The 24862-nt window shown below is 41.9% G+C and overlaps 1 long non-coding RNA gene across 1 annotated transcript in view; it reads left to right on the top strand.

Moving 5' to 3' along the window:
- Nucleotides 1–1151: 1151 nt before the first annotated feature.
- LOC145407462 (uncharacterized) overlaps nt 1152–24862 on the top strand; it is a 123428-nt gene continuing 99717 nt past the window's right edge. Inside the window, exons 1-2 of the long non-coding RNA XR_013898731.1 lie at nt 1152–1191; nt 9008–9169. This is a non-coding gene — a long non-coding RNA (uncharacterized LOC145407462). The remainder of the gene's footprint in view (nt 1192–9007; nt 9170–24862) is intronic.

Genomic DNA, 24862 nt, shown 5'->3' with positions numbered 1-24862 from the left:
TGTGAACACAAACAAACCGCCTTCCCACCGTGACGTGCGGTAAGGGGACAGAGCTAGTGATGTCATAATAGCTAGCCAATCAGGATATGGATAAGACTGCCACGTACTGCTATATAGAAAATTATTGTTATTATTTATTCGGTGTTAATATAAGCATCAGGAATAAAAAAATTCTCCTTCTTTATTTTAACAAAGGGTTTAGTCTACTAATAAACCTTAAAAAGTCCCTAGGAAAGAAGTCATTTTCAAATTGTGTTACTACAGAGCTCAATGGGGATGATGACACCTCTCCTTATACACACACACACACACACACACCACTCGCTGGTGCAGTGGTAACGTTCCCGCTTGCCAACTGGTGGACGGTAGTTCGCGCCTCGCTCAGGTTGCGAAAAGTTTCACTGACGAAGTGGATGGTTACAGTCCCCCTTGAGCAAGGGGACGGGTGTGTGCATGTGTGAAGGTCACAGCCTTGCCCTTAGATCGGACTATATGAGCTCTCAGCTCCCTTCCGGGAGGGTAAAAGCTGATCATCACGACCATCAAGTGATCCTGACCGACCCAGTGAATTACACATTTCTCCCAGCAAGGCCGCTACCCGGGCTTGGCACGAACTCGACACTTTGGTCTCGATTCAAGTGCTCTACCGCTGAGTCACCCTGCCCCCCTAAGAGAACTTTCTGCATGGGAGAACTTTGTGCATACGACACCGGGACATGAATGAATGTTAACGGGAGTATAATATACGATCATATACGAGAACGTTCGCGAACACGTGTTCGGAAGCAGACCTTATTCACGTTCGTTCGTATTTAATTTTTGTAATAACTAAAGGGGTTTCCTGCAAACCGAAGCCATGGCGCCGCCTTAATTCTACATCTGTCTTCCCATATATTTTATTCGTTGATGACCATGTAGCATATTGTGTTTGGAATATATATACTTAAGAATATTTAAAAGATAGTTAGCTATATAAGGCGCTTTGCCAGACAGCTTTTTGCAAGAGTAATTTATGGCAGAGTGTAAAGATGACGTCATTGCATTATGAATTTAATGTGTTCTGGCGTCAGCTGTTTGCTAGTGGCCGTGGTTAGATCGCATTTTGTGTTTTCATTGTATACTGGCTAGTTTAGGCGTCCATGTGTTACCGCTCTAGGATAGTTGCCACTGGTAAACTACTGTTCTGTCCAAGTAAGCTTCTTAGGTTTGATGTACGAGTTTAGAATGGATTGGAATTGACACAAAAAGGTCAGGCTGTTTTTCTTTAACATTCCATTTGAGAGATTCTTTTCAGTGTTTAAGGTAGCTATTTGTAGCTGTTATATGGTATTGTTGCTGGTAATTCAACACAACCAACATTTGTGGTTATGGTTTTATTTGTGAACTCAAAAGGAAACTATGTAAACAGGTCCACAGTTGTCCAAGATTTTCTCTTCAGATGCATTATTGTAACTTTCAGACTTAATTTATGCCAAATTTTCAAAAAGAATACCTCAGAAAATATGAATTTTGTTGATGAACGCTTCATTCTGGAAGAAAGGGAGGTACTGTAAAATTATCATCTAAGCCCCTAACCTCACTTTATTTTTTTTTTAACCTACCCTAACCAAACCAACCCAACCTAACCCATATGAGGCTGTGCTGTATTAACTGAAGTAACTGGTACTCAAAATTCTTGTCATTGAGAGAACTCTCCATTGGAGAACAGAAAAGTAATGAATTCTGTTAGGGGTTGAAATGATAATTCAACCTAAAAAGAAATGTCATTAATATTTTACCACGTAGGCGAGACGTTTCAAAATTTCCTATCTATCCATCTGTTGCCAGATGCCATAATCCTTTAAGGGGTGGCCACTTGACTTTGAGTTATTTGTTTTACGGGGAGGGGCACTAACCCTCCACCAACCCACTTGTTGACACGTAGGGTGCACGTATGGTTTGGTTATATGGTTACCACCCAGCATTGTAAATGTTTTCTTGGCTTACAGGGAACCATTTGGCATGCCACTCAATGTAAAGCCACCTGTAAAGGAAAGAAAAGCAATAAGAAGTGACAGGAAAGATGGGAGAAATAGGAAGAGAGGAGTGCAGGCATAGAAAAAGAATGATAAAGGCTAAGGAAGAAGTAGCCAGCACTACATCAAGTGAGTGGATGATGGTCTCCACCACGTACCACTATTGAAATTATTTTCTCAGGTTATTAGTTGGTTTTCATGGATTACACAGGAAGCACATGGCTGTTCAAAAAATGGTAGCCCCAGCAAGAGATAGTCACTTAGGAGACATACAGTAGGTTAGCCTCTTAAAAATTTATATATATATATATATATATATATATATATATATATATATATATATATATATATATAGCACAAAATAGGTTAGGATAAATAAGGTTGGGTGGTCATGAAAACTTAGGTTTGGATAAATAGGCACTGATAAGACTAACAGCTGTAAGACAAAACACAAATGGAGAAGTCCTACATTGGTCCCTACTTTATGCACGAAGGAAAGCACAGGCAAGCCCTCAAGGCTGTATTCTTAAAGCTAACGTAGGGCCTTTCCTAAAGACCTTATGTCAAAATGGAATGCTAATAGTTTAAGTAGGGAAAGATTTCCCTCAATTTGTAGGGGTTGTTCAAAAAAATTTTTAGGGGAAGCTTGCTATGGCATTCATAAACCCCATACAATATTTACTCATTCGCAACAAAGTAGCCTTGTACCTGCAGAAAATATAGACTAATGTAAATAATTCAAGTAAAAGATATTTTAACACACTAAAAATACAATGCAAGTACTGTATACAGTGCAGCTGAACTGTTTGTTATTAAAACCCATGGGCTGTACCTCAGGGAGTATTAGGTCAAGGGCTACTGATAGCAAACCCTACTCTGTATCCTCCAACTTTCCCTATACTCATTTCAAAGTCAATGATGGCTGTTGTGTATATGTATACAACTATTTATCTTGCTCTCATGCTCCTGAACTTGATTCTTCTGGATTTTCAAGTCTTTGGCTTCGGCTTTCCTGCCATTCGCTGACTAAGTATAGCTGCGCTGTTTACTTATTCCCTAATTCTACTGACTAGGTATGAAAAATTCTTTGACTGTCTTACTTCTACAATGGAACACATCCTATCCATATCTCTTTTCTCTGAACTCCCCATTTTAGGAGATTTCATTGTTCACCACCACCAAGGCTATGGCTTTCCTCACATTTCACTGATCCACCTGGTGTACAAGCCTACATCTTATCTATCCTTAATAACCTAAAGAAGCTTGTACAGCACCCTTCCCTTATCCCTGACTGCCTGAAAGATTTCCAACCAGTGATGCAAAGCAAAATATATATATACAGTAAAAGTCCAATTCTTCGGCATCCAATTCCCCGGCAAATCTGACATTTCGGCAGTTTTGAGAAATAGTCCCATTTACGAAAATCTCTGATCGTTCGGCAGATTTTCCGATTTTTTTCGTCAGTCTTGAAATTCTCCATGAGGACCCTCTACTGCTGGGGACTTCTTCCAGCAGAAGCAGAGTCCAATCAACCCCTTCTATTGTACATATGTAATTAAGGAACCTACTATAAGTTTAGGTAAGTGCATGTGAACTTGTAGGCCTACTGTACCATTACATTTATATACAGTATGTTCACTAATTTCTTTATTTTTCATATTCATGTATAGTACTGTATTCATTACAGTATTGTACAGTATCAAACAGTATATAGTACTCTCTCCAAGCACATTTGTAATGATATGAGTAGTGATGATAGTGTTCACCGAAACATATAAGGTGTTGAGTGGGTAGGGTTTTTGATAATTCGGCAATTTTGATTTTTCGGCACTAGCCTGGTCCCATAGATGCCGAAAAATAGGACTTTACTGTGTATATATATATATATATATATATATATATATATATATATATATGGTAGGTGGCAGCTACCATCATCCACTCACTTGATGTAGAGCTGCCTACTTCTTCCTTAGCCTTCATCATTCTTTTTCTGTGTCTGCCCTCCTCTCTTCATATTTCTCCCATCTTTCCTGTCACCTCTTATTGCTTTTCTTTCCTTTACAGGTGGCTTTACATTGAGTGACAAGCCAAATGGTTTCCTGTAAGCCAAGAAACCATTTACTACGCTGGGTGGTAACCATATAACCAAACCATACGAGCTCCCTACGTGTCAAAAAGTGGGTTGGTGGAGGATTAGTGCCCCTCCCCATAAAACAAATAACAAAGTCAAATGGCCACCCCTTACGGGATTGTGGCGTCTGGCAATAGATATATATATATATATATATATATATATATATATATTTTACTTGGGACAATTTTTTTTTTTTCTTTTTTGAGACAGCAGATTTTTAAATTGCCAATTTGTTATTGCTAGTTGATGTTATCTTAAGCTTGTGTGGTGTATTTAAAATGTAGCTAAAATATTAGTTTCATAACGTAGGCTATGTAGCTAGGTCCAGCATTACTCACAACTGTAACAAGAGTATTAACCCATCGTGTCCGGCACATATTCCCGCGAACCCTTCCCACAGTCGGGCATTCCTGAGAAAACGTTTATTTTTAAACCTTCGTATCTCAGTTACCGGTAATACTTTGCCAGAAATAACAAACGAAGTGTCATAATATTCACAAGTCCATCAACTTCAAACTGATTGCATCAGATGGTCCATGAAGTGCGTGTAGGGAGAGTGAGTAAGTGGCGAGAGTGGGGAAAGGCAGCAAATTTGTTTTTTCTGCATGAAGGGAGTGAGCAAAATGTTAAGTCCCAGTATTTACTCATCATTAAATTTTCCCACATACTGTAGAGACCAAATGAGTCAAGATACCCACTAGGTGTAATTTACAGTCTGAACAAACTATGTATTAAGAACCTAACTTGCACTAAATGTAGCAGAAATTACATAATGTAGGACCATTGAAATGGCAGGTTGCCGTCACATGCCATCAGTGATATTTTAATTTCCGTTTATGATAAATATACACAATTCTTGCTACGTTGTATATATGTGTTCTATTTGTATTATTTATATTATGGTATATGACATTACTATGATTCACAGTTTCGCACAACAGTGTAGATATTTTACAAAGAAAAATATGCTTTTTAAGCAGAGTGTGGAATCTGTTTGTCGAAATGATGGTGCCATCTACCAGAATACTAGGCTTTTCAGAAGCACCCCATTGTATCTTTACAGCAATGAGTCAAGGTCACACTATGCCATGTTTTGAACCATTATTAATCAACATGTATTCCATCCGTTTGGGATACATGGCGTCTGGCAATGAATGAATGAATGAATATTCCCTATGTGACAATAAGTGGGTTGGCGAAGGGTTAGTGCCCTCCCTGGAAAACAACTAACTAAAAATACGAACAAGAAGCCTCAGAGCAGGACTGACCAAAAGGTGACGGCTAAGGACCGAACAAAGGACATGGTACGGATAGCTACTTGGAATGTAAGGGGTGCGAATGATGAGGTGAATGAAAGAGAGATTGTCCAGGTGCTTGAGGGTGCGAAAGTGGATGTATGTGGATTAAATTGAAACTAATTGGCGAGGTGAGAGTGTGAGAGAATGGAAGAATGCATGGGGTGTATGCGCAGGAGGAGGTGAGAATGAGAGGGCAAGAGAAGGAGTGTGTATTATTGTGAGTGACAGATGGAAGGAGAATATAACATAGCATGGATTGGTTGGCTCAAGAATTGTGTGCGTAAGATTGAAAGTTGGACTACAAAATGTGGGTGATTGTGTGCATGTATGCACCAATGCAAGACTGTGCAAGCAGAGTGAAAGAAGAGTTTTGGACAAATATGGAAGCATGCATGGAAAAGTTTGAAAGGAATGAGAAGGTGTTTTTGATCGGTGATATTAATGGAAAAGTGGGGAATGTGAAAGTAGATGGAGTAGTTGGTGAGTAGGGTGTGACTGCAGAGATGGATGAGCTTTAGTGGACATTTGTGCCGCGAGGGGGTTGGTGATAGCCAATACCCTCTTCAGGCACAAAATGATCGACAGGTATACGTGGCGAGTGATGAGAAGGGTGGGTGGTGAACTGAATGAACGGAAGGCAATGATTGATTATGTGTGTGAATGAAAGGATGAGAAGGTGTGTAATGGATGTAAGAGTATGTAGAGGTTGGGGAAGTGGACTTTCTGACCACCATTTGGTGGTGGGCAGTATCAAGGTCCAAATGAAATGGAGAAATAGAAGAAGGGAAGGACAGGAGGAAGTAGTTCATGCAAGGAGAGTGGAAGGGTTGCAAGAGGATGGAAAAAAGGCAGAATATAAGAGGGAAGTGGAGGAGCGATTGGGTAAATATGGATTGGAGCAGATGGGGGTTGTGGAAGATATGTGCAAGATATTCACATAAGAAATCTGTGCAGCATGTGAGGTGGTGTGTGGGATGAAGAGCAGATGAAAGGGGGTGCAGGAAACAGCATGGTGGAATGACGAGGTGAGAGAGGCTGTGGCACTAAAGAAGAAAGCATATAGTGAGTGGATGAGAAACGGTCGTGGATGAAGTTGAGAGATGGAAGAGAGAGTTATATGTAGAAAGGAAAAGAGAGATGAAAAGATTATTAAGAGAGAGTAAGAAGAGAGTGGGTGAGGAATTTGAGTGTAAAGTGGAGGGAATGTAAGAAAATGTTCTGGAATGAGGTACGGAGAATTAGACAGGGTGTCAAAGAAGTTAGTTGGGGAGTAAAAGATAAAAATGGTAGATACTAGTAGAGAAGGGAGAAAAAGTGAGCAGATGGAGAGAACACTTTAAGGAATTGTTGAAAATAGAGGATGAAAGGAATGCGAGTGTAAGTGGCTGGGAGATGGAGGAATGTGAGAAGAGAGGAAGAGGATGGAAGTTGTGGAAGCAATAAAGAAAGTTAAAATGGGGAAAGCCCAGGAATTGATGGAGGGTATGGTGAAATGCTGAAGTATGGGGGAGAGATAGTAGTAGAATGGATGTGGAAGATGTGCAGATTGGCCTGGGAGGAAGGTAGAGTCCCGGAGGATTGGAAGTCAGGTATGATTATGCCCCCCTGTACAAAGGAAAAGGGGAGATAGAAGTATGTGGTAATCATAGGGACATTTGTCTTCTTAGTGTAATAGGGGCAGTATATGGTAGGATACTTATTGACAGAGTTAGGGAAATAACAGAGGAATTAATTGGAGAAGAACAGGGAGGTTTTAGGAAGGGAAGAAGTTGTGTAGATCAGATATTCATTATTAGATATTTAGTGGAAAAGCTTTTAGAGAAGGGAAAAAAGTTGTATGGAGCCTTTATAGATTTGGAGAAAGCATATGACAGGGTGGATAGACAAGGATTGTGGAAAGTATTAAGAGTATATGGAGTAGATGGGAAGTCGTTGAATGGGGTGAAGAGTATGTATGAAAGTGCTAACGCTGCAGTGCGTGTGGATAGTGAACTGAGTGAATTTTTCTCTTTGAAGGTTGGATTGAAACAGGGATGTGTCATGTCTCCATGGTTGTTCAATCTGTATATGGATGAGATTATAAGAGAGATACAAAGTAGGGCAGTGGATGTTGAAACGGCCCTAGTGAGAGAGGGCAGTGTTTGGAAACTCCCTGATCTGTTGTCCGCAGATGATATTGTTGTTAAGTGAAGACGAAGGGGAGCTGCAAGGCTTGGTAAATGAGTTTGGGATAGTGTGTAAGAAACGGAATCTAAAGGTGAATGTAGGGAAGAGTAGAGTTATGGTCTTCGAGACAAGTAAAGTCAGTGAATGTACAGTGAGGTTTGTTGGAGGAAATGGAAAATGTGGGTGCATTTAAGTACTTGAATAGTGTGATCAGTAAGGATGGAAGTTTAGAGGGTGAAGTGCTTGAAAGGGTACAACAGGGAAGAAAGGTTGCTGGTTCCTTGAAAGCAGTGATAAGAAACAGGGAAGTGAGTATGGAAGTGGAAAAGCTACTATATGACAGTATTGTGATACCAACTCTAATGGATGGAAGTGAGGCTTGGACTTTGTTGGAGGAACATAAGTCAAGAGTGAGAGCGGTGGAAATTAGTTATTTGAGAGGAGCGTGTGGAGTCACATGGAGAGACAGATTGACAAATGAGGAAATGAAGGAGCAGTGTGGTGTGGATGTGATAGGAAGCGTTAGGAGAAACACATTAAGGTGGTTTGGCCATGTGGAGAGGACGGAGAATGAGAGACTGACGAGGAGTGTGTATATGAGTGAAGTGGAAGGGAAGAGAGGAAGGGGGAGTCCAAGGATGAGATGGAGGGATGGAGTGGAGAGGTATATGAGAGAGGAGGGTGTGAGTTGGGAGCAGGGCAGTGAAATGGCGTTGGACAGGACGACATGGAGTCGATTTGTTTGTGACCATTCTTTACGGGATTAAGACGTTTTGCAATAGATAGTTGGATAGCTAAGCATGTCTTTAAATGTATGAATAGTTTTGGCAAACACTATTTCTTCTTGTAATGCTTTACACTGATCGATTGCTTTGTTTTAGGAACTGAATTTCATTGCATCTTTATCACTTCTCTTTTTGTACATTTTTTTTCAGTGTGCTGTTGCTTCCCCATAGGTTATATACACATTGATGTCGATTGTCTATTTTCCTGTGAATCAGTAATATAACAGTGATGTCTCCTCTTTTCCATCCCTCCTGTAATGTTGGTAGGTTTAATTTTTCAAGACTTTCTTAATAGCTTAGATTCCTTAAGCTTGGTGCCCATCTTGTAGTGGCCCTTAGTACCTTTTCAATTCTTATCTACCGTATGTGTTTTTTGAGATGTGGATTCCAGACAACTGATGCAAGCTGGTGACAATGAGAGCTGGAGCTCCTGTTTCATGAGCCCTCAGGACTTGATCCTGACCATCTCCCTTTGCTGAACATTTTCAGTGCTTTCGTTTACACAGAGAGTAGGCCAGCATACACTCTTAATACCTCTACCTTCAGCTGTCTATGCCACACTACATGCACATAAGATATCACACCTTCTATTTCCATTCCCCTTAGTAATGGACGCTGCATTAATGTCAGCAGACGAGGTGATATCTTGGATTGCCACCACCAGCAGCGTAAGGCTGGTGACACCGAGTCCTCCCAGTCACCATCAAATGACTGTGCCAGCAGCGACGGTTGCAAATTCTGTTCATGCTCGTCAGCGGAGAAGTGCAGGTGTGGCCTTCTTCTTCACCTATATCCGTGGTCTCAGTACCAGTTTCAGTTCAGTTCATTATTTCCTGCAATCCGTATCCCCTCTAGCCCTGTTCCTCACAGAACCCCAAATCTCTTCCTGTACGAAATATCCCATTTTGTTTTCCTATTTACCATCTCCTCGCAAACTTCCCTAACAGGGGTGGTACCTGTTGTTATATCAAATCTGAATTTGCAGTTGACACTGTTTAACTTCACTTCATGTAATTTTGATTACACATTGTATAAACTAAATTATCTAAATGCTGTACAGTATTACCAAATATATCTGTGTAGTCTTTCGTTCCTCCAGTGCTCCTTCAGAACCCAGTGTATATGACTCCATAGCCACACAGTTGATTAAACTTAATGGTACCCTTAGCACTGAAATTACCATTTTGAGTGATTTTAACATACACAATGTTGAATGGTTATTGCATTCTGTCAGGACTGACAACACTGGTCTAGAGAGTGAACTGTTTGCAGAATCGTTTAATCTCATGCAGCTTGTAAAGCAACCAACCAGAATACTAGATAATCCTGACCATAATGCCCAGCTCTAGGATCTATTCCTGACATATAATCTAGATCAGTGCAAGATAGAAGTAATGTCACCACTTGGATCCTCCAACCACAATCTCATCAAAGCCCCATTAGTCAGCTCCCCCAAACCTCCCCATTCTGAACCTGTTGGGGTGGCCCGATGGCACTTTGGTAATGCAGCCTGGGATGGATTTAGAAATTATCTTGCTGCCATTCCATGGCAGTCTTCCTTCTCATGTGATGTCATTTCTACCCAGTCCCATATTAATGATTTAATACAAGCTGGTTTAGAATTGTTCATACCGAGTCAACAGTTCACTAAAAGATCGAGCTCACCAAAGTGGTTTGATGCAATTGTGCCAGAGCAGCGGCCCAAAAGTCATCAGCATATAACTCTTACTTAAAAAACATCTGAAGCACTCCGTCAGTTTAAAACTGATGGAAACCATGCAAAGGCTATAAAATATCTGCCTAATCAAACTTTATTCAAAATCAAGCATCAGAACTACTTAACAGCCTTAATGACAATAGAATATTCTGGTCAGCTCTCAGTTCTTTCATTAATAACCTTAACATGTCATCACCCATTCCCCCACTAAAATCTTCAGATGGCAACAGTACAAAAGACCTGAGTGGTAAAGTGAATATCCTTGCCAGTACATTTGCCAGAAATTCTAACATAGAGGAAGTCAGCCAGAACGTCCCAGTACTAGAACTTGACTCTCCCAACATTGTTCCATTTAAAATATAGATATTTAAAATCCATCCTAGACAATTTACCAACCAACAAAGCTCCAGGCCCAGATGAAATTCCTCCAAATGTTTAGGAAAGTGTTGCCCAGAACTTCCCTCTATTCTAGAAAAATTACTCAGACTATGCATACGTACTTCTTCATTCCTTAATTCATGGAAAGAAGCCAATATCCACCCAGTTCCAAAGAAAGGAAGTTCCTCTGGTCCTTCTAATTAGAGACCAATAGTTATCACATTTTCTCTTGGTAAATTATTTGAAATTGTAATTAGTAAGCACATAGTTAAACACCTTGAATCCAACAACTTAATTAGTGATAGACAATATGGTTTTTTCCACGAAAGATCCATCATTGATACACAGTCACTGCTCGTTATACGATAGGGTTACATCAGGTCATACCTTAATGTATAACGAGTTTATCTAAAATCGGGAGATGAAATACAGTAATCCCTATACTATCTGGATGCCCACTTTCTGGACACACCTCTTACCGGACATGTGGGCCTGGACCTTCAGAACCCAAAAATGGCCAAAAAAAGAAAAAATCCCTCCAAAATCTGATTTTTTTTCCATCCCGTAATTTGAAATTGCTACGCGGCGCCGAACAGCTGTTTACACCAAGGCCCCTTCACCCCTTCCTTCCTTCCTCCTACTGCCTCCCCTCTCCCCTGTCAGGGTTGCCATTTGGTATTTTTCATTACCAATTGTGGGCCAATTTGGTATTGAAAAATTCATTTGGTAATGAATCAGAATAATGCATTACCAAACGGATTTTTCACATGTATGAGGATACACAGGATGGAGATGGTGGATCGTCTGCTCTTTCTGATTAATCTGGTAGCCTACATAGCGTGAAAATAATCAACATGCTGTTAATTCTAAGGAGAATGATTACATGTATTTCCACTTGTATACTGTATATAATTAGTGAAGAATAAATGCTAGCTTTACGAATTTGGTAATGAAAAGTTAAATTTGGTAATGAAAATTGAGGAGTTTGGTAATGTGGCCATTGCAATCTGGCAACTCTGTTTCCCTGTCACCAATAGTTACTGCCTAACTTTGATCATGAGTAGATGCTTATCACAGTGGATGCCACACGTCTTAGTTTTTTGTGAATAAACAGTGAATAAACTGCAATACCTTGCCAGTAGACCACACTGGAATTTACAGTGTTGTGCAGTGTTAAGAAATTATAATTTAGAGTGCAAAGGATTAACTGTGGAGTGCAAACTGGCAGTTGAAACTGGCGGTTGAAACCAGTGCTGTTAACAATGTGCATTGTTAAACAATTATAACTCACAGTGCAAAGAATTACTGTAAGTGCAGCACAACACTGGATTACTGTACGTGCTTCAAGAGCATTTTCACCACTGCCAAAGCCTTAGAGAAGGCGGCACAGATGTGCTGTAAGTACCCTTGCTGAGGTACAGTCACTTCTAATTGCTCATTCTTTGGTTCTTTTTCATTTATTTCTTGCTCTGTGTCCATTATTGGTGTGAACAGGGTGTGGTAGGGAGTAGTAGTAGTAGTAGTTGTTCCCTAGGCAGTCTGGCCGAACAGCCCTGAGTCCCTTAGGAAGGCCATGGCCGAGACCGGGCTTTCCCACAGAGCTCTCAAAGAGTGTATGTTGTGTTGTTGGCGTAGGTGATTGTGTGCAATGCAGTCTTCCATGATGTGCTTAATAGTATGGGGTGCTGTGTTGCATCCTGGACAGGCATCAGTGATGGAGTCATCCAGCCTCATCTGGTAGCTTAAGAGGGCTGGATGGTGCCCATATCTCAGCCTGGCCAGGTGGACCCTGTCCTCATGAGGAAGATAGGATTCAGAAGGGTGGATGTCAGGAGGCCGTGCATGCAGCTGTGAGTTGTCTTTAAGTGACTGAATGGAGCGGCGAGTGATCTGAGTGTGGATATGCTTCTGGAAGCTGGTCTGAGGTGGGCGAGGGGGGAGAGATGACAGTATTTGTGTATGGTATCTTGTGCTGGGTGTTGTTTTGATGTTCCTTGGTGTGGGTGGATGTGCTGCCATGTACTGTAGTGGATGTTGTGGGTTTGTGGAGGCTGCAACAAGAAACTGAGTGCCTCTCATGTCTAGGTGATCCTTGACTTTGAGGACTTTGGTTTCTTGATGTAGGAGGTCTGTGGGTGTAGTAGCTGTGCAGCCTGTGATTATTTTTAGGGCCTTGTTCTGTATGGTCTGTAGAGTGTTTAGTGTGTTTTGGTCAGGTTAGAAGCCCAGGCAGGGCTTGCATAATTCATCACTGAACGTATGTATTGTTTGTATACTGTGGTGGTGGTTTCTTTGTTGTGTCCGAATGTTGTATGGGCAAGTGACCTCAGAGCATTGAGTCTTGGTGTTATTTTATTTTTAATGTTTGTGATGTGTTGTTTAAATGACATTGATGTATTGTATGTTACACCAATGATTTTGTGTGTGTGTGTGTGTGTGGTGGGGGAGTGTTGTTTATGGCGAGGTGTGGGATATGACTGTGTTCTGCTGTCCAGTTTGTGAGAAGAGTCACTGTAGATTTGGCTGGGGCTATTTTGAGCCTGTTTGTGGTGAACCATTCGTGTATTGTGTTGAGGTAAGCTTGAATGATCTGTGCAGCTGTGTTTGCATTTTGGTGTGTACTGTACATGTAAGTGTTATATCATCAGCATAGGAAGCTATGTGTATCTGCGGTGTGTGGGGTGTGGGTACATCGTGCATGTATAGATTAAAGAGTGTAGGGGACAAAACAGATCTTTGGGGGACGCCGTTTGTAAAGTTTCAGATGTTAGAAGAATGACCGGCAAATGTTATGTGTTCACATCTGCCTGCTAAGTAGTTTGCCAGCCATCTTTTTGTGTTATTGTGCATGTTTGTGTTGAGTATTTTGTTTGTGAGGTTGTGGCGTGGGATGGCATCAAAAGCTTTGCTAACGTTTAGTGTGACTAGGAGTGTTCTGTGTGGTGACCTAGCTGAATTCATGCCATCGAAAACTCTCTGTGTAAGGTCTGTAAGAAGGGTGTTTGTGGAGTGTAGTAGCCTAAAGCCATGTTGTGACTGGGCTAGGGGAATGTGAGGTGTGACTAGTTGTAGTACCAGTCGTTCAATGACTTTAGAGGGGGTGCAGAGGAGTGTGATGGGGTGATGTGAGGAGGGTAACGTGGGGTCTTTGTTGGGTTTAGGGATAGTGACGACATTGCCATGCTTCCAGATGTTGGGTATTATGTTGGTGAGTGCTTGTATGCCTTGTAGTCCTAGGTGTTTAAGGTGAATGTTGCTTATGTTGTCTGGTCCACAGGCAGATGAGTGCTTGAGGTTGTTAATGATGTGCTTCGTCTGGTTGTAAGTGAAAGGTGTGTAGTCTGGGTCTGTGGGGAACTGTCTCTTACGTCTGATGATACGTCTGTCTTCCGGATGGGGGGTTTGATGGCTGACTTGTGAAAAGTGATTGATGAGAGTGTTTGCTTGTTGTTTGTTTGAGGGTATGGTGTCTGTTGTTGTGATGGCAGCGTGTGATTGTGTGGTGTTGCTGTTGGAAAGTGTGATGCTGTTTAGTGTTTTGTAGAGTTTGCTGATGTTTGTTTTGTGGTCAAGTGTTTGGAGGTAATTTTTCCAGTTTAGTGTTTGCTGTTCTGATATTTTACTGTTTATTTGAGTGTTGAGTTCTTGTGGTAGGGAGTTATTTAGGTAGCTTTCAAAGTTAAGCTGGGTTAGGGTCCTTAAGTACCAGTCCAGCAGGCAGGGGCCCACTTTCCGGACGGGACCACTTTCCGGACATGCCTTTGGCTCTATTACATCAGATAGTGGAGGGATTACTGTACATTATAAAAGGGGGGCTACGTCAACTCAACTTCCCAAAGACTGAAACAAAAATGACAACCCACCTTAATTACTTCCTGTGTCGGTCCATGTCATCTCCAAGTCATCCCCTCTGAGGCTGGGGGACAGCAAGTGCTTACAGGCATTAGTGGTCAGCCTGTGAGTCAGACAGGAACAGGATATGGGGAAGGGAATCCGATAGCGGAGGGGCACACGTGAACGAGTGGAAAAGATTGGACTTTGAAGGGGTGGCGGGACTGCAACTGAACCAAAACAGTGCTCTGCGCGCCGGGGCTGCCATCTTGCCTGAGATGTGCGACAGTCACCTTGCGTGCGCCTGGTGCTTTGTACAAAATTTTCCAGTGGCAATATCTTTATAACGGGAAATTCATCATAAATTTGATTTTGAGGTGTAACTTTTTTGTTATCATTGTAGCAAATTATTGTATACCAGTTCAACGTATAACGAGTAGTGACTGTACTCAATCTCCTGACTCATACCATCCATCAATCAACTGATGAACTTGGAGAAACTCATGCAGTTGCCCTTAATATTTCTAAAGCTTTTGACAGAGTGTGGCACTGTTCCCAGCTATTCAAACTCCCTTTCTATGGATTAACATCTTTTGTTCCTCTGCTTTCCTCATATCTCAGTGACGGAAAAATAAAAATAAAATAGATTACCGGTATGTATATACCAATTTCCACTCAATTTATACTGGCGTGCCATAAGGATCAGTTCTGGCGCCAACCCTATACCAAGTTCATGTTAATTATCTCTTATATGTCACCCACAATCCCATCCATTCAGATGCAGATGACTCAGCACTTCACAGTTCATTCACACTCAAACACCCATTTACAAAGTTTAATATATCAGACTCTCAACTCAGTGCAGCCATCTCCATAGATCAAGACTTATCTGAGATCAGTGAATGGGGACAAAATAACCTTGTCTCATTTAATGCTAGTAAAACCAGATATATATAATTTACTAATAGACAGATGTTGCCACATTCATATATATTACCTACAGTGCTGCTAATACGGTATTCCCATCTCCAAAAGTATTAAAATTCTCGGTGTTTCACTTAACATTTCCATCAGCTGGACCTCTCATGTCAGATCACTTGCTAAAACCACCTTAAAGAAAGTTGGATTATTGTAAAGAGTCCATAAAGTCTTTTCTGACGAGCAGTTATCTATAATTTATAAGAGTCACATGCGTTCTCAGTTACAATATTGCTCACCCTTGTAGAATAAATGTGGATTTTTACACCTTTTCTTTTCTTTGTTATTTCTTGTTCCTCAAATATCAACCTACAGGTGAAAGTCTGTAAATACATCATGTATTATATTATCTGGACTATTCACTTTTGAGACAGTTAATTCTGACTATCTGTTGCCAGATGCCTTAATCCCTTAAGGGGTGGCCACAAACAAATCGCCTCCATGTCGCCCTGTCCCCCACCATTTCACTGTCCTGTTCCCAGTTCACACCCCCCTCCCTCATATACTTTTCCACTCCATCCCTCCATCTCATCCTTGGCCTCCCCCTCACTCACATACACTCTCCTCATCAGTCTCTCATTCTCCATCCTCTCCACATGGCCAAACCACCTCAGTGTGTTTCTCCTAACACTTCATATCACATCCACATCCACACCACAATGCTCCTTCACTTCCTTATTTTTTTTATTTTTTATTTATTTTTTTTTTACATGTCCGACTCTGGGCAAAGGCTCAGGGCCTATTTCTCAGGGACACTGACCCATGCCAAAGCCCAGTAGTCCTCCTACACCTCCACATATCACCACTTCGGTGCTAACACCCATCATCCATATTGGATACATGATAGGGCTGTCTCATACAGGACTGGTGTACTGGTTTTAGTGGGGGTATTATTACGACATGTCGGTGGGTCATCTGGTAGATCAGGAAAGTCTGCTTCTAGGAAATTCAAATCCTTAAACTGTTCCCTGCCCCAGCCGGGATTCGATCCTGGGTCCATTAGGACCGCAGGCCGCCTCTCTACCGATTCAGCCACCGCCTCCCCCTGTTTGTCAGTCTGTCTCTCCATATGACTCCACATGCTCCTCTCAAATAACGCATTTCCACTGCTCTCACTCTTGACTTCTGTCCCTCCAACGAGGTCCAAGCTTCACTTCCATCCGTTAGAGTTGGTATTACAGTACTGTCATGTAGTAATTTTTTCACATCCATGCTCATTTCCCTTCTTATCACTGCTCTCAAGGAATCAGCAACCTTTCTTCCTTGTTGTACCCTTTCAAGCACTTCACCCTCTAAACTTCCATCCTCACTCATCACACTACCCAAGTACAGTACTTAAACGCACTTACATTTTCCATTTCCTCCTCATCCAACCTCACTGTACATTCACTGACTTCACATCTCTCGAAGACCATATCTTTACTCTTACCTACATTCACCTTTAGATTCTGTTTCTTACGCACTCTCCCAAACTCATCACAGAGCCCTGCAGCTCCCCTTTGGCTTCACTTAACAACACAGTATAATCTGCAAACAACAATACAGGGAGTTTCCAAACACTGCCCTTTCTCACTAGGGCCACTCCAACATCCACTGCTCTACCTTGTATCTCTTTTATAACCCTATCCATATACAGATTGAACAACCATGGGGACATGACACATCCCTTTTTTAATTCAACCTTCAGACACAAAAATTCACTCAGTTCATTATCCACATGCACTGCAGCTTTATCATCCTCATATATACTCTTCATGGTCTTCAGTAACTTCCCATCTACTCCATATATTCTTAATACTTTCTACAGTCCTTGTCTATCCACCCTGTCATATGCTTTCTCCAAATCCATGAAGGCCACATACAACTTCTTTCCCTTCTCTAGAAACTTTTCCACTAAAGACCTAAGAATGAATATCTGACCTACACAACCTCTTCCCTTCCTAAAGCCTCCCTGTTCTTCTCCAACTAATTCCACTGTTCTTCCCCCAACTCTGTCAATAAGTATCCAACCATATACTTTTCTGTTACACTAAAAAGACAAATGCCTCTATGATTATCACATACTTTTTTTTTTCCCCTTTTCCTTTGTACACGGGAATAATTATACCTGACTTCCTATCCTCTGGGACACTGCCTTCCTCCCAGGCCTATCTGCACATCTTCCACATCCATTCTACTACTATCTCTCCCCCATGCTTCATCATTTCACCACACACTCCATCAATTCCTGGGGCTTTCCCCATTTTAACTTTCTTCATTGCTTCCACAACTTCCATCCTACTGATTTCTTCCTCTCTTCTCATATTCCTCTGTCTCCCAGCCATTCCCCAGCCACTTACACTCGCATTACTATCATTCTCTATGTTCAACAATTCCTTAAAATATTCCCTGCATCTGCTCACTTTTTCTCCCATCTCCACTATACTCGATTTTTTTCCAGCTGATGATCCACTTTGGGAATGTGGCACCTGCACGCTCCTGCAGCATGATTGGTTGGTTTCAGTTTCATACCTGAAATATCATATTTACAAAAAACTGTTTTACCTTATATTCCAGTTCTCATAAATGCTGTTTTGTATTGTTATTGTACCATACAGACAGACATGAAACAAGTATGTATCTGTGCTTCACCCAAACAGACAATGAATTCGAGGAAGTTGAATTTGAAATGAAATATTTATTGTTGTAAAAGGTACAGAGTTCTTGCTCTCTAATATATATATATATATATATAATTATATATATATATCTATCTATCTATTGCCAGACACCTCAATCCCGTTTGAGGTGGCCACAAACAAATCGCCTTCAAGTCGCCCTGTCCTCCGCCATTTCACTGCCCTGCTCCCAACTCACGCCCCCCTCTCTCATATACCTCTCCACCCCATCCCTCCAGCTCATCCTTGGCCTTCCCCTCCCTCTTCCCCCCTCCACCTCACTCACATACACTCTCTTCGTCAGTCTTTCACCCTCCATCCTCTCCACATGGCCAAACCACCTCAGTGTGTTCCTCATAACGCTTCCTATCACATCCACATCAGCACCACAACGCTCCTTTATATCCTCATTCGTCAGCCTGTCTCTCCATGTGACTCCACAGGTTCCTCTTAAATAACTCATTTCCACTGCTCTCACTCTTGATTTGTGTCCTTCCAACAACGTCCAAGCTTCACTTCCGTACGTTAAAGTTGGTATCACAATACTGTCATGTAGTAACTTTTTCACTTCCATGCTCACTTCCCTGTTTCTTATCATTGCTTTCAAAGAACCAGCAACCTTTCTTCCCTGTTGTACTCTTTCAAGCACTTCACCCTCCAAACCTCCATCCTTACTCATCACACTACTCAAGTACTTAAACATATTCACATTTTCCAATTCCTCACCATTCAACCTCGCTGTACATTCACTGACTTCACCTCTCTCAAAGACCATCACTTTACTCTTCCCTACATTCACCTTTAGATTCCATTTCTTACACACTCTCTCAAACTCATCCACCAAGCCTTGCAGCTCCCCTTCGTCTTCACTCAACAATACAGTATCATCTGCAAACAACAGTACAGGGAGTTTCCAAACACTATCCTCTCTCACCAGGGCCACTCCAACATCCACTACCCTACCTTGTACCTCTTTTATTACCCCATCCATGTACAGATTGAACAACCATGGAGACATGACACATCCCTGTTTCAAACAAACTTTCAAAGAGAAAAATTCACTTAGTTCACCATCCACATGCACTGCAGCCTTCGCACCATCGTACATACTCTTCACAGCATTAAACAACTTCCCATCTACTCCATATATTCTTAACACTTTCCACAATCCTTGTCTATCCACCCTGTCACATGCTTTCTCCAAATCCATGAAGGCCGCATACAACTTCTTTCCCTTCTCTAGAAATTTTTCCACTTAAGATCTAAGAATGAATATCTGATCTACACAACCTCTTCCCTTCCTAAAGCCTCCCTGTTCTTCTCCAACTAATTTCTCTGTTCTTTCTCTAACTCTGTCAATAAGTATCCTACCATACACTTTTCCTATTATACTAAGAAAACAAATGCCCCTATGATTACCACACACTTCTTTTTCCCCTTTTCCTTTGTGCAAGGGAATAATTATGCCTGATTTCTAATCCTCCGGAACTCTACCTTCCTCCCAGGCCAATCTGCACATCTTCCACATCCATTCTACTACTATCTCTCCCCCATGCTTCAGCATTTCACCACACACTCCATCAATTAAAATGGTACAATGACAATGCTGATTGGCCTGGGAGGAAGATAGAGTCCCGGAGGATTGTAAGTCAGGTATAATTATTCCCTTGTACAAAGGAAAAGGGGAAAAAGAAGTGTGTGGTAATCATAAGGGCATTTGTCTTCTTAGTATAATGGGAAAAGTGTATGGTAGGATACTTGTTGACAGTGTTAGAGAAAGAACAGAGAAATTAGTTGGAGAAGAACAGGGAAGCTTTAGGAAGGGAAGAGGTTGTGTAGATCAGATATACATTCTTAGATCTTTAGTGGAAAAGTTTCTAGTGAAGGGAAAGAAGTTGTATGCGGCTTTCTTGGATTTGGAGAAAGCATATGACAGGGTGGATAGACAAGGATTGTGGAAAGTGTTAAGAATATGTGGAGTAGATGGGAAGTTGTTGAATGCTGTGAAGAGTATGTACGATGGTGCGAAGGCTGCAGTGCGTGTGGATGGTGAACTAAGTGAATTTTTCTCTTTGAAAATTGGATTGAAACAGGGATGTGTCATGTCTCCATGGTTGATCAATGTGTACATGGATGAAGTAATAAAATAGGTACAAGGTAGGGTAGTGGATGTTGGAGTGGCCCTGGTGAGAGATGATAGTGTTTGGAAACTCTCTGTACTGTTGTTTGCAGATGATACTGTGTTGCTGAGTGAGGACGAAGGGGAGGTGCAAGGCTTGGTGGATGAGTTTGGGAGAGTGTGTAAGAAACGGAATCTAAAGGTGAATGTAGGGAAGAGTAAAGTGGTCTTTGAGAGAGGTGAAGTCAGTGAATGTACAGCGAGGTTGGATGGTGAGGAATTGGAAAATATGAGTACGTTTAAGTACAGCAAGCTCGCCCCCAACGCATGGGTTTCGTTCCTAACATGGCGCGTTCGGCGCGAAACCACGTAAGTTTTAACTACTCCTTATTTTGCTCCTTAGATCTCTCAAACGTGGTCCCCCGCTGCCATCTGCCACTGGTAATCAATATGAAGCACCCCAAGTGGTCAGAAGGCCCATCCAATGTCACAACCCAGAAACACAGCACTGCACAGCAAAACTTCGACACACAAACACATGGCAACATTCCGATGCCGAAACCAGTCGGCGTCGGAATGTTGCCCTGTGCCCATGCACCTGCCCGTCGGAGCCTTGCTGTGAAGCACTGTACTTGCATGCCACAACACCAAATGAACCCTCCAACCACCCAAAGTGCCTCATATTGATCACCAATGGAAGACAGCAGCAAAACATCGCGCCTAGGGACTCTAGGGAGCAAACTGGTTTCTGGACCATTCGCTGTCAAGCCAGTTCGTCGTCACAACAATAATAAGACAACATAGACTTTGATGGATCCCCCTGAAATATAGTTATTAAAGTATTGATTAATTAATGGAGAAATAGAAGAAGGGAAAGACGAGAGGAAGGAGTAGTTGCAAGGAGAGTGGAAAGGTTACAAGAGGATGAGAAAAAGGCTGAGTATAAGAGAGAAGTGGAGGAACGATTGGGCAAATATGAATTGGAGCAGATGGGAGACGTGGAAGGTGTGTGTAGCATATTCACAGAAGAAATATGTGCAGCATGTGATGTGGTGTGTGGAAGGAAGAGAAGACGGAGGGGGGTGCAAGGAACAGCGTGGTGGACTGGAGAGGTGAAACAGGCTGTGGCACAAAAGAAGAAAGCATACAATGAATGGATGAGAAATAGGGGCGTGGAAGAAGTTGAGAGGCGGAAGAGAAAGTTATATGTAGAAAGAAAGAGAGAGGTGAAAAGATTAGTAAGAGAGAGTAAGAAGAGAGTGGATGAGGAATTTGGAAGGAATTTGAGTGTAAAGTGGAGGGACTATAAGAAAATGTTCTGGAAAGAGGTGAAAAGAGTAAGACAGGGTGGAAGTGAAGTTAGCAGGGGAGTGAAAGATAAAAATGGGAGATTACTAGTGGAGAAGGGAGAAAAAGTGAGCAGATGGAGAGAACACTTTAAGGATTTGTTGAACGTAGAGGATGGAAGTAATGCGAGTATAAGTGGCTGGGGAATGGCTGGGAGAAGGAGGGAGGTGAGAAGACAGGAAGAAATCAGTAGGATAGAAGTTGTGGAAGCAATGAAGAAAGTGAAATCGGGGAAAGCTCAAGGAATTGATGGAGTGTGTGGTGAAATGCTGAAGCATGGGGGAGAGATAGTATTAGAATGGATGTGGAAGATGTACAGATTAGCCTGGAAGGAAGGTAGAGTCCCGGAGGATTGGAAGTCAGGTATAATTATTCCCTTGTACAAAGGAAAAGGGGAAAAAGAAGTGTGTGGTAATCATAGGGGCATTTGTCTTCTTAGTATAATAGGAAAAGTGTATGGTAGGATACTTATTGACAGAGTTAGAGAAAGAACAGAGGAATTAGTTGGAGAAGAACAGGGAGGCTTTAGGAAGGGAAGAGGTTGTGTAGATCAGATATTCATTCTTAGATCTTTAGTGGAATAGTTTCTAGAGAAGGGAAAGAAGTTGTATGCGGCTTTCATGGATTTGGAGAAAGCATATGACAGGGTGGATAGACAAGGATTGTGGAAAGTGTTAAGAATATATGGAGTAGATGGGAAGTTGTTGAATGCTGTGAAGAGTATGTACGATGGTGCGAAGGCTGCAGTACGTGTGGATGATGAACTAAGTGAATTTTTCTCTTTGAAAGGTGGGTTGAAACAGGGATGTGTCATGTCTCCATGGTTGTTCAATCTGTACATGGATGGGGTAATAAAAGAGGTACAAGGTAGGGTAGTGGATGTTGGAGTGGCCCTGGTGAGAGAGGATAGTGTTTGGAAACTCCCTGTACTGTTGTTTGCAGATGATACTGTGTTGTTGAGTGAAGACAAAGGGGAGGTGCAAGGCTTGGTGGATGAGTTTGGGAGAGTGTGTAAGAAACGGAATCTGAAGGTGAATGTAGGGAAGAGTAAAGTGATGGTCTTTGAGAGAGGTGAAGTCAGTGAATATACAGCGAGGTTGGATGGTGAGGAATTGGAAAATGTGAGTACGTTTAAGTACTTGGGTAGTGTGATGAGTAAGGATGGAGGTTTGGAGGGTGAAGTGCTTGAAAGGGTACAGCAGGGAAGAAAGGTTGCTGGTTCTTTGAAAGCAGTGATAAGAAACAGGGAAGTGAGCATGGAAGTGAAAAAGTTACTACATGACAGTATTGTGATACCAACCTAACGTACGGAAGTGAAGCTTGGACGTTGTTGGAAGGACACAAGTCAAGAGTGAGAGCAGTGGAAATGAGTTATTTAAGAGGAGTCTGTGGAGTCACATGGAGAGATAGGCTGACGAATGAGGATATAAAGGAACGTTGTGGTGTTGATATGGATGTGATAGGGAGCGTTATGAGGAACACACTGAGGTGGTTTGGCCATGTGGAGAGGATGGAGGGTGAAAGACTGACAAAGAGAGTGTATGTGAGTGAGGTGGAGGGGGGAAGAGGGAGGGGGAGGCCAAGGATGAGATGGAGGGGTGGGGTGGAGAGGTATATGAGAGAGGGGGGTGTGAGTTGGGAGCAAGGTTGTGAAATGGCAGGGGGACAGGGCAACTTGGAGGCGATTTGTTTGTGGCCACCCCAAACGGGATTGAGGCGTCTCTCAATAGATAGATAGATAGATTAATTAATAATAAGAATATTTATAAAAGTATTGATTAATTAATAGATTTATAGAATGACGGGGAATCATACAGGGTGCGAATTGTCATGATGGGGAATCGTTCATGTTTTGACGGGGAATTGATATGATGACAAATTGTCTTGGAGCCCATCGATCATGTGTAATCTATAACTGGTTCATTCATTCATTGCCAGACGCCATGTACAAGGCTTTATTTAATGCTTTAACTTTCTTTAAGTGCTTTAACTTACAGGTGCATACCAGAATAGTAACTATTTAACTTACAAATACAGTACTGTGGAAAAGTAGTACAGCAAATATTTAACAAATAAAAAAGGTAAAATTCTGACACCTATCAGAAAACTGGTTATAAGACTTTATTTCTTGCTTGAACATTATTTAATAATACTTTAACTTGCACATAAACTTACCAGAACAGTACTGTAAATATTTAACTTACAAATACAGCACTGAGGAAAAGCAGTACAGTGAATCACATCACGTGATCAAAACAAACCGTGCGTGCTGAGCTGATGTTCGAGGATTTGGCCTATCAAAGACCTCTCTTGCGTAAATATATGGTTTTCGTAATGGTTCTTTAGTCTTACGTTATCTTATACATATCCCAGCACTAATCGTGTATAATTGCGAGCGCGTTCGGCAAGAACGTGTTCCGGGCGAGTTTGCTGTACTTGGGTAGTGTGATGAGTAAGGATGGAGGTTTGGAGGGTGAAGTGCGTGAAAGGGTACAGCAGGGAAGAAAGGTTGCTGGTTCTTTGAAAGCAGTGATAAGAAACAGGGAAGTGAGCATGGAAGTGAAAAAGTTACACATGACCGTATTGTGATACCAACTCAGACATATGGAAGTGAAGCTTGGACGTTGTTGGAAGGACACAAGGTCAAGAGTGAGAGCAGTGGAAATGAGTTATTTAAGAGGAGCCTGTGGAGCCGCATGGAAAGACATGCTGACAAATGAGGATATAAAGGAGCGTTGTGGTGTGGATGTGGATGTGATAGGAAGCGTTATGAGGAACACACTGAGGTGGTTTGGCCATGTGGAGAGGATGGAGGGTGAAAGACTGACGAAGAGAGTGTATGTGAGTGAGGTGGAGGGGGGAAGAGGGAGGGGGAGGCCGAGGATGAGATGGAGGGATGGGGTGGAGAGGTATATGAGAGAGGGGGGTGTGAGTTGGGAGCAGGGCAGTGAAATGGCAGGGGACAGGGCGACTTGGAGGCGATTTGTTTGTGGCCACCCCAAACGGGATTGAGGCGTCTGGCAATAGATAGATAGATAGATGTATATATATCTATATATATATATATATACAGTATATATATATATATATACAGTATATATATACACAGTAATCCCTCTGATATCCGAACGCCCAATATCCGAACATCCCCACTAACCAGACATAATCCTCCTGGGATCCAATATTCCCAAAATGGGCCAAAAACCGCAAAAAATTAGACAAAAATCTGACTTTTTTCCCTCCCATAATTTGAAATTCCCGCCTGGCGCCGAACAGCTGTTACACCATGGTCCCTTCACCCCTTCCTTCCTCCCCCTCCCCCCTCCCCTGTCAGGTTGCCATTTGGTATTTTTCATTACCAAGTGTGGGCCAATTTGGTAATGAAAAATTCGTTTGGTAATGAATTAGAATAATGCATTACCAAATGGATTTTT

This window comes from Coenobita brevimanus, chromosome 73, assembly GCF_032717465.1.
Source record: "Coenobita brevimanus isolate Jiangsu-jjx chromosome 73, ASM3271746v2, whole genome shotgun sequence".
Lineage (NCBI taxonomy): Eukaryota > Metazoa > Arthropoda > Malacostraca > Decapoda > Coenobitidae > Coenobita > Coenobita brevimanus.
Note: the sequence above shows the minus strand (reverse complement) of the source record. Positions and strands in the feature narration are given on the sequence as shown.